The sequence below is a fragment of the Echinops telfairi genome, unplaced genomic scaffold (assembly GCF_000313985.2).
Source record: "Echinops telfairi isolate 266 unplaced genomic scaffold, ASM31398v2 ScPeMD7_655;HRSCAF=1070, whole genome shotgun sequence".
NCBI classification, from domain to species: domain Eukaryota; kingdom Metazoa; phylum Chordata; class Mammalia; order Afrosoricida; family Tenrecidae; genus Echinops; species Echinops telfairi.
The window spans coordinates 22,072,456-22,081,443 of NW_022104553.1; the positions used below are offsets into that span (position 1 = coordinate 22,072,456).

Here is an 8,988-nt window from a genome sequence, read left to right on the forward strand (position 1 = left end):
CCCTCCCTGGGGGATGGACAACAGAAAGTGGCTGAAGAGAGACATCAATTAGTGTAGGACATGAAAAATAGTAATTTATAAATTATCAAGGGTTCATGAGGGAGGGAGGGAGGGAGGGAAAGGGAAAACAAGAAGCTGATACCAAGGGTTCAAGTAGAAAGCAAATATCTTGAGGATTATGATGGCAACAAATGTACAAATGTGCTTGACACAATGGATGGATGGATGGATTGTAATGAGTTGTACAAGCCCCCAGTAAAATGATTTTTTTTAAAAAGCTATAAATATCCATTTTATGGCTATGGCTGTGAAGGGTCTTCAAGTTGATTTTCAACTCATTGAGACCCCATGTGACAGAGTAGAACGGCCCAAAACAAGAGCGCTAAGTCTCTTTTGGAGTCCATGGCTCTAACTGCCAAACTTTTGGTTAGCAGCTGAGAATTTAACAACTGCTCTACCAAAGCACCTTTGGCCACCACAGTCGGTGCGAGGGAAGATGCCTGGTGATGCTGTGGGTTAAGCGTTGGGCACAAGAGAAAAGAGCAACTGCTCCATCAAGATGGAATCTTGAAAACCCTGTGAGCAGCAGTTCTCAAAAGTCAGACAGCCCTTTCACAGAGGTCGCTCGATTCGTAACAGTAGCAAAATGACACTTAGGAAGTAGCAACGAAAATCATTGTATGGTTGGGGGGGGGCGGGTCACCATAACATGAGGAACCGTATTAAAGGGTCGTGGCATTAGGAAGGTTGGGAACCACTGCTGTTGAGGGTCACTGTGAGTTGGAATTGCCTGGAAGGTAGTTTGTTAGCAGTTATTTAGTGGGTGTGAAATGGTATCTCCTTAAGGCATTGATGTACATTTCTTTCGGGTTTTGAGTTATGCTCCTGGGAAGAGTCAAAGCCTCTGAAACCCATAGAGTCAGTTCGAATCTGTCCTAGAAGATAACTATCTATGGTTCCGAATTGCCCAATGGCTGATGAGTTTGTTTTGTTTCAATAACTAATGTTCAGCCTCTTTTTCTTTTTGGAATTATCTAATTGAATCATTTTTTTAAATCATTTTATTGGGGGCTTTTACAGCTTTTATCACAATCCATCCATCCATTGTGTCAAGCACATTTGTGCATATGTTGCCATCATCATTTCCAAAACATTTTCTTTCTACTTGAGCCCTAGGTATCAGTTCCTCATTTTCCCCCTCCCTCTCTTATGAATCCTTCATAATTTACAAATTATTCTTTTTTTCATGTCACACACCAACCACTTTTCTGTTGTCCAACCCCCTGGGGGTGTTATATGTCAATCATTGTGATCAATGCCCCTTTCTCCCCCCCATCTTTCCCTTACTCTCCTGGTATCATTACTCTCATCATTGGTCCTGAGGGGTTTATCTGTCCTGGATTACCTGTGTTTCTACCTCTTATCTATACCAATGTACATGCTCTGGTTTAGCTGGATTTGTAAGGTAGAATTGGGATCATGATACTGGTGGGGAGGAAACATTAAAGAAAGTTGTATGTTTCTTCTGTGCTGTACTGCACCCTGACTGGCTCATCTCTTCGTTGTGACCCTCTGTGAGGGGATGTCGAGTTGTCTACAGATTGGCTTTGGGTCTCCACTCTGCCCTCAGCCTCTTTTTCATGTGTTTGTTGGTCCCTTGTTTATCTTCTCAGAACAAAGGTCTCTATGCAAATTCTTGGCCCATATTTCTCATTAGTCGTTTGTCTTCTGTCATTCAGTTGTTGGAGGATGTTATGTATTATGATTTTAAATCCTTATCAGATATATGACTGCTAAACATGTGCTTCCATCGCATGAGTTATAGTTTCACTCTCTTTGTAATGTCCTTTGATGCCTGGATGCACAAAAGTTGTTTGTTTGATTTTTAGATCAATGACATGCAGCACATTGAAACATTACTGCTTGCTGAACACTCGTGAAAATACGCTCATCACAATTAGGAAAACATAATGGAGAGTAGGATAAGTAGGTCTTAAGAGCATAATAGGAAAAGAAATTGTTTCCAAAGACTCCACAAATCTTCACCCTCCCCCCCCCAGCGGTTTTATTGGCAAGTAATTTACATATCATAGAACTCAATAGCTCAATCATTCAATCAGAGCAAGAAGAATTGCACAATCACCCCAACCTCAGTGTTTTTTAGAACACCCCCCCCACCCCCCGTTAAATCACCTCCCAGATGAGTTCTGCGACCACAATCCAATCTAGTGCTCCCTCCCCCATCTCTATACACATTTTTTATTTAAATTGCTTAAAGTTCAAACACCCACCAGCCTTAATAATGCTTTAATTATGGGCATCATTATGAACATTGAGAATAGGCGTCCTCAAACTACGGCCCACAGGCCACATGCGGCCCTCTGAGAACATTTAATCGGCCCGCCAGGTGTTTTTGCCCCGTTTGTTTTTTTACTTCAAAATAAGATATTTGCAGTGTGAATAGGAATTTGTTCATAGTGTTTTTTAAAACTATAGTCCCGCCCTCCAACGGGTCTGAGGGACAGTAAACTGGCCCCCTTTTAAAAAGTTTGAGGACCCCTGATTATGAAACAAACTATGAAGCTAAGCAAAATCACAACAGCAAATAAAAAAATAAAAAAAAAGCGGACAAGAAAGAAATGGATCCAGCTCAACGCACAGGAAACTTCAAAGATTAGATAGAATCGTGTCTTCAACTGAATGGTGCGTACATGGTGTTTTGATGTGTCACGAATATTTCAGACACATTTTATGTGTACACTGAGATTGACACCAATTTAATCAAGAAAGCTGAAACATAAAATAAGTGGTGTGGTGTCCAGGGTCTCAAAAGTTTGCAAGCACCCATCCGACATATAATTTTCCTCTATTAGCCTGTGGAAACAGAGGAAGAGAGTAAAAAATCAGAAAAGGAAATGGAACATGTGGCTAATTGCCTCCATGAACAACTCTCCCCTTGCCACAAAGGCCAGAAGAACTGGGCAGATGCACAAATGGTTTTAATTTTAATCAAGTCCAGTTCATCAAAAATTTTTTTTCTTCCTGTGCTATGTTATTCTAGATAAAAAACCATGGCCAAGGTAAAAAAGATGTTACCATAGGCTTTCTTCTGAGAGTTTTATAAGTGGAGGTCATTGGTTTATCTTGAGTTCTTCTTTAACTTCTTTAACAGTGCAAAGCAAGGGCCCAATTCATGATTTTGCATTTGGATATCTGTTTTCTCAGTACCCTGTATGGTGTTTCATTTCTTCCCTTTCAAAAGGATATGTGATTTTCCTGGTGATGGCTTCTTTGACCCCTGACTATTTATAATATTTTTACATTTTCAAATATGTCTGTCTCCATTTGCTTATTGTTTGCTTTTGTTCGAATTCAAAGGTCTTGTGATCAAAGAATGTGCTCCGTGTGGTTGCAATCGTTTTTCCCTTTCCTTCCTTTTTGAGACGGAGAGCATCTCAAGTCTTCTCTAATGTGTATTCATTCTGCTGTTCTTGCAAAGAGTAATCTATAAATGTCAAAGAGGCCAAATTGGTTGCTTCTGTTTTTCAAGTCTGAACACTTTCTTATTTGCTATCTACTTTTTCTCATCCATTAATGTAAGAGGAGTTTTTCCGTCTCCAACTGTAAGTGTCCATTGGCCTAACAGTTTCCCTTTCAATTCTGTGTGGATAGATCAGGTGCAAGTTTCCGGTTTATTTTTACAGTGAAGGTGGAGTTTTTGGAAGTGCCACACATAAAGGGAGTGACCTCCAATTGGAGCCTTACTTTGGTCAAGCTCTGATGTTTTATATCTGGCCCCTAAGTCCTCTGTTCACATCTGGAAAGTGCTGAAGTCACAAACTGTGATAGTTATATAATCTGGTGTCAATTTGGGACTTGAGAGGATTAAGAGTGAAGGGGTGGAGTCTAGTCTGTCAATCAGATCAAAGCCAGTGAAGCCTCTCTGTGGGCATGGCTTTCTCCTGAGAATTCTGGGAAATCTGGCTTTTCCTCCTTGGAGGCGGGAGAGACTTTGCTCACTCCCTTGGAGATGCTCTACTGACAAGACACATGGCACTACAGTGATAGGCCCCGTGTCGTGGGAGCTGGAGAAGCCACATGGAGACCCCTGCCAGCGCTGAGATGCTTCTGCCGCCACTGGATCCAAAGACTTTCTACCCACTGGCCTGTGATCATCCTGCATTCACCATCAATGCATGTGTTTCGTGAGTCTTAAGAGGACTTTACAGATTGGTATAAGACTTATGGGATTGGACTGGAGTGGGTTGAGATGCTTTCTTAATGTACAATTACCCTTTTAAAAAATTAAATACTTTTATTGGGGGCTCTTACATCTTCCATAACAATCTATACATTCATCCATTGTGACAAGCACCCTTTATACATATGCTGCCATCATCATTGTCAAAGCTCTTTCTTTCTACTGGAGCCCTTGATATCAGCTCCTCATTTTTCTGCTGTATACTTACCCTTTATATAAAACTCGCTCATGCACATCTGAGTTTCTGTGGATCTGATAGCCTCTGTGGATCTGTTTCTCTCGTCTACCCAGACTAACACCCAAGCCATAGGTACACTTTGCTCGGTTCCTGAGGCACTTTTCAGGCTATGAGACTCGCAAGTCCCCTTGTCCCCGTTCTTTTCGGTGCTTTCATCTTATTGTCAGCAATAGAAGGTTAAAATTTATTTTCCAGCTGTGCAATTATTTTAAGTGAGAGGTTTACCTACCTTGCCTATTGACAGACCAGCCTTTATTTTTTTCTGCTTTTTAAGGAGTTTCTTATTAGTCGGTCCTGGCAATTTCTCCATTGCAATGGTGACAGCACCGTGTGCTGGGTCTTTAGGGTTTATGTTAGTTAAGGAAAGAATCTTGGTGTGAATTGAAGGAAAGTACTGACCATAAGCACTACGGCTAGAGCATGAACTATGAAGAGGTCATGGGGGAAGAGGAGACTGGAGCTATCGGGGCTGCAGGACTCAGATCAGAAGGTCCAAACAGCAGTTTCTCTCACCTGGCACGACTCCGTGGGCGCACTACAGACATGATAGTTTTATGTTCATGATGCTCTCTGTTGTTAGAAGGTCGGCTTCAATCCATCGTTTAAGGAGAGAGAGTGGGGGAAGGTAAGGGGACTTAAAGACGCTGTCACTAGGGCATGGGATCCCAGAGTGCCCATGAAGACTATAGAAAAGGCTTCTCTTGGAATCATCTATGGTCATAAATTCTTTAGACTCACACATGCAAATGTATGATTCTGGAAGTGGGTGAGTGCCCTCTGAGTGTTCTCCCAGGCTCTCTTACCCCAGGTTTGTGATGAAAAGCTAGCGACGATCCTTTTACATCTGGAAGCTAGGCGGGGTGGGGGAGTTCATCTCATATGAGGCCATCTAGTTTGAGATGACTCAACCTCTTTTCCCCAGGAATATTGACCAACTCATGAAGCTGATAGCCTCTGGGGAACTGCCTCCTGCGGCCAAGCCCCCGAAAAACATTCTTGCCAATGCAGCTACTATGTACACCACTTGGCTCAACAGCCTTCCCCCTTCTGTCAAGGTGATGGTACTCAACAACGTGTCGGACTGCGACACAAAGAATCAGATATTGAAGGTCAGTGGGTACCTGAAGCGTTTGGGCTAGGGTTTCTTGGGGGCTTGTATACAACAAAAAACGTCAGCAGGTATCAACACTAGAAAACAGGAGTGCCGGAATGCTCTGTGACATTGAGTCAGATTTGGAAGGTCAGTAAGTCCTGAGGGGGTGGGACTTAGAGGCATCCATCCAATGGAAACTACAGCATGTATTCACATGAGAAAGCATTCCAAAAGCACCAGGTGGCTCGCAGAATGTCCATCCAAGGATAATGTTAGGTATTTGGGGTTTTCATATCGGTGGGCCAGCTTGGAAATCTGATTTTCTCAATAACCTGGGGCTTTCAAGAAGTTTTCTAGGAAAGACTCTGTGTGTGTGTGTGTGTGTGTGTGTGTGTGTTCTTGTGCACTTTCTCCCTTTACAGATTAAGGTGGGATCAAACTTTGCATTCCTGGCCCTCATTGAAGCGATGTCGTTCATTCCTGGGTCCTCCTTCTGGTCCATCCTCTTATTCCTGCTGCTCCTGACTCTAGGGCTCATGCCCATGCTGGCCATCATGCAGGGGGTCATTACCCCACTGCAGCACACCTTCTCTTTCTTCATGAAGCATCCAAAGATTCTTACAGGTATTCTGCCCTGTCGCCCTACTCCCCAGAGCATCCCTGATTCCACTCAGATCCTTACCTAGCCCTGATCAATGCCATCAGTTGAACGCAGCCAGATCTCTGACCTTGATCCCCAACCAATGTTTCCTCCAGTGAGTGTCTCTACGTTCATGTTCCTGTGCAACCTCTTCTTCGCTCGGCCTTCCAGCTACTACTTCTTCAGACTCATCAAGGACTATTGGCTAATCCTCCCCACCACCATTCTCGTCACTACAGAAACCTTGGCTATTGCCTGGGTCTATGGGGCCAACAGGTGATACCCTAGTTCGTGTTTACATTAAGCTTGGATCTACAGGGAAATTTGACCCCTTTCTTGTCTCTACTCTCACCCAAATAGAATGACATACTCACGGATCCTTGATTTTAGGGTCGTCTAGAAAGTCTTTGGGTCCGTGCATTCGTTTAACATATTCCTTGTGTGCTTAATACTTCCCAAGCACCGTTCTAGTCACATTTAGCAACAGTGAATGAAACAAGCCTCCCCGCCTTCATGGAACTTACAGTCCAGCGGGGGAGGTAGGCGTAACCAAATGAACAAATAAAAACAATTTACAAAGAATCAGACGAGATCAAGGGACCTTAAGTCACAGGAGGACTACTCCCAAGGTAAGAGGAGATGATCAAGAGTGGGACTATGTGTGAGTGCCAGTTTAGATAGGACTCACCTGTTGGGTTGCTAACGGCAAGGTCAACAGTTTGAAACCACTAGCCACTCCACAGTGGAAAGGCTGGTGGCCATTCTATTCCAGTAAGTAGTGACATCCTTTGGACATCTTGTCTGGAGCGACCAGTCCCTGGAGAAGGACAACATGTGAGGTAGAGAGTCACTGATTAGAGGAAGGCCCTCGGGGAATGGATTGAATCAGTGACGGCCCCAATAGACTCAAGCACAGGAACAATCGTGAGCATGGCGCAGGACAAGGCACTGTTTCCTTCTATTATGCACTGGGTCGCTGTGAGTCAGAACCAGCTCGATAATCCCTGACCAACCACAACAACGAGTTAGTCTCTGAAACTCAGGGGCGGTTCTACTCTGTCCTAGAAGGGCCACCATGAGTCATCGGCATCAACTTGATGGGCGTGAGTTTGGTTTGGTAGGGAGAAACCTCTCTGATAAGGTGTCATACAAGAACACCCTCAAATGAAACAGGAGGGGGGGCAGAGAGGCACGCCATAAAAGATGTTGACCAAGGGTGCTCTTGGCAGAAGAACCCACCAACACGAGACAAAGGGAACCCCATGTTGGGAGTTTCCCAGGAACAAGGAGGTCCGAGAGCCTGAAAGAGTGAGAAAGAACAGGCTGTCTGGAGGTGAGCTTCGATCACGCAGGGCCTTGTGAGCTTTTTCTATAGTATGAGGGCCGAGCTACTGGTGACTTTTCAGTAGGGGACAAGCATTGTCATACGTATATATTTGAAATTCTTATGTCTGCTGTGTTGAGAGTCGACTATAAGGTTTCACGAGTGAAACCAGGTCGGACTGTGATATTACAGAGGAACGCTGACAATGGCTTGAGCTGGGGGGCAGGGAGAGGTGTAAGTAAAGAGAAGGCGGCAAACTCTGTATCCATTTTGAAGGCAGAGCTGGCCGAGAAGAAGGAACAAGGGAGTCAGGGACTGGGCCTCCATGTAAGAACTGTGCGATGGAAGAACAGGGGAACCCAAATCAAAGCCAAGGGACTCTGGCCAACCAAGCAAAGCTTTAGCCCAGGCTAGTGTATGGCTATCCAGTTGGTCAGATTCAAGGGTGGCATCCTTTGAAAGGAATAATGGTTCTGGGAGCTGTTTCATTCCTTTGTAATCACTGGATCTATTTTTAACATCTTATCGATGTCCAGAGGAAGAGCGACGAATGCTGAAAATAACCGTAGCGGGTGGCAAATTTATATTGGCTGCCCAGGGCTGTGTGTCGCTGGTGGCTGTATGAGCTAAGCATTGGATTGCTCACGACCAGGTCAGCAGTTCAAAGACACCTGTCCCTCTTTGGGAGAAAAATGTCACTATCTTTTGTGGTAAGGTTTCTTCTATTCTCAGAAACTAAGGGACAGCTCTGCTCTCTGCGTATAGGGTCACTATGAGTCAGAATCCAATAGGAGAGGGCTACGGAGAGGGCACAGATGTTTATATAAGGTGGGATGGAAAGCCGGGCAAAGCGCCTTAGAGCACAGGTGCCTGAGCAAACTCAAGCAGAGAAGAGGAGAAGGGGAGTGTACCAGAACAAAGGACCCTCCAAACCACACTCACTGCCCTGGGGTCAGTTCTGACTCAGCGACCGTATAAAGAGCTCTTGAACCAAGAAGACCACATCCACGGCCATCAAGCTGCTTCGCCCGGGCCGCGACCCCGTGGCTGAATGTTTATGGAGGCTGAGTCAAGTGTACTAAAAGGAGCTTGCACAGGTAGGCTCAAGGGAAACAAAACGCTAAAGGAGGCTCCCCGAAGGCAGAAGGTCATTTGGCTGGGTCACTGTTGTTCATTACGGGACACCCAGCATCTAGCAGAGCCCCGTGACCCATCGTGGTCTTTCTTACATGTACAGAATGAAGGAAGGAGCCTGGGATTTAGCATCGTAGGTGTAAGCGTAATCGGGTCTCCATGGAAGGTCCTTGAACAGTAACGTGGGCTTGAAAACCCGAAATGGGAAAAAAAAAAAAAAAAGTTTTTTAATTAAAAAAAAAGAAAGGTAAAACCTAAATGGGTTGGGCTGGAGGATCAAATGACCAGGGACAAAATG

General features: G+C 44.5%; 1 pseudogene; it reads left to right on the forward strand.

The window, feature by feature from the left end:
* The window catches only part of LOC105979341, a 25,324-nt pseudogene that overhangs the window by 15,448 nt on the left and 888 nt on the right, over positions 1-8,988 (forward strand).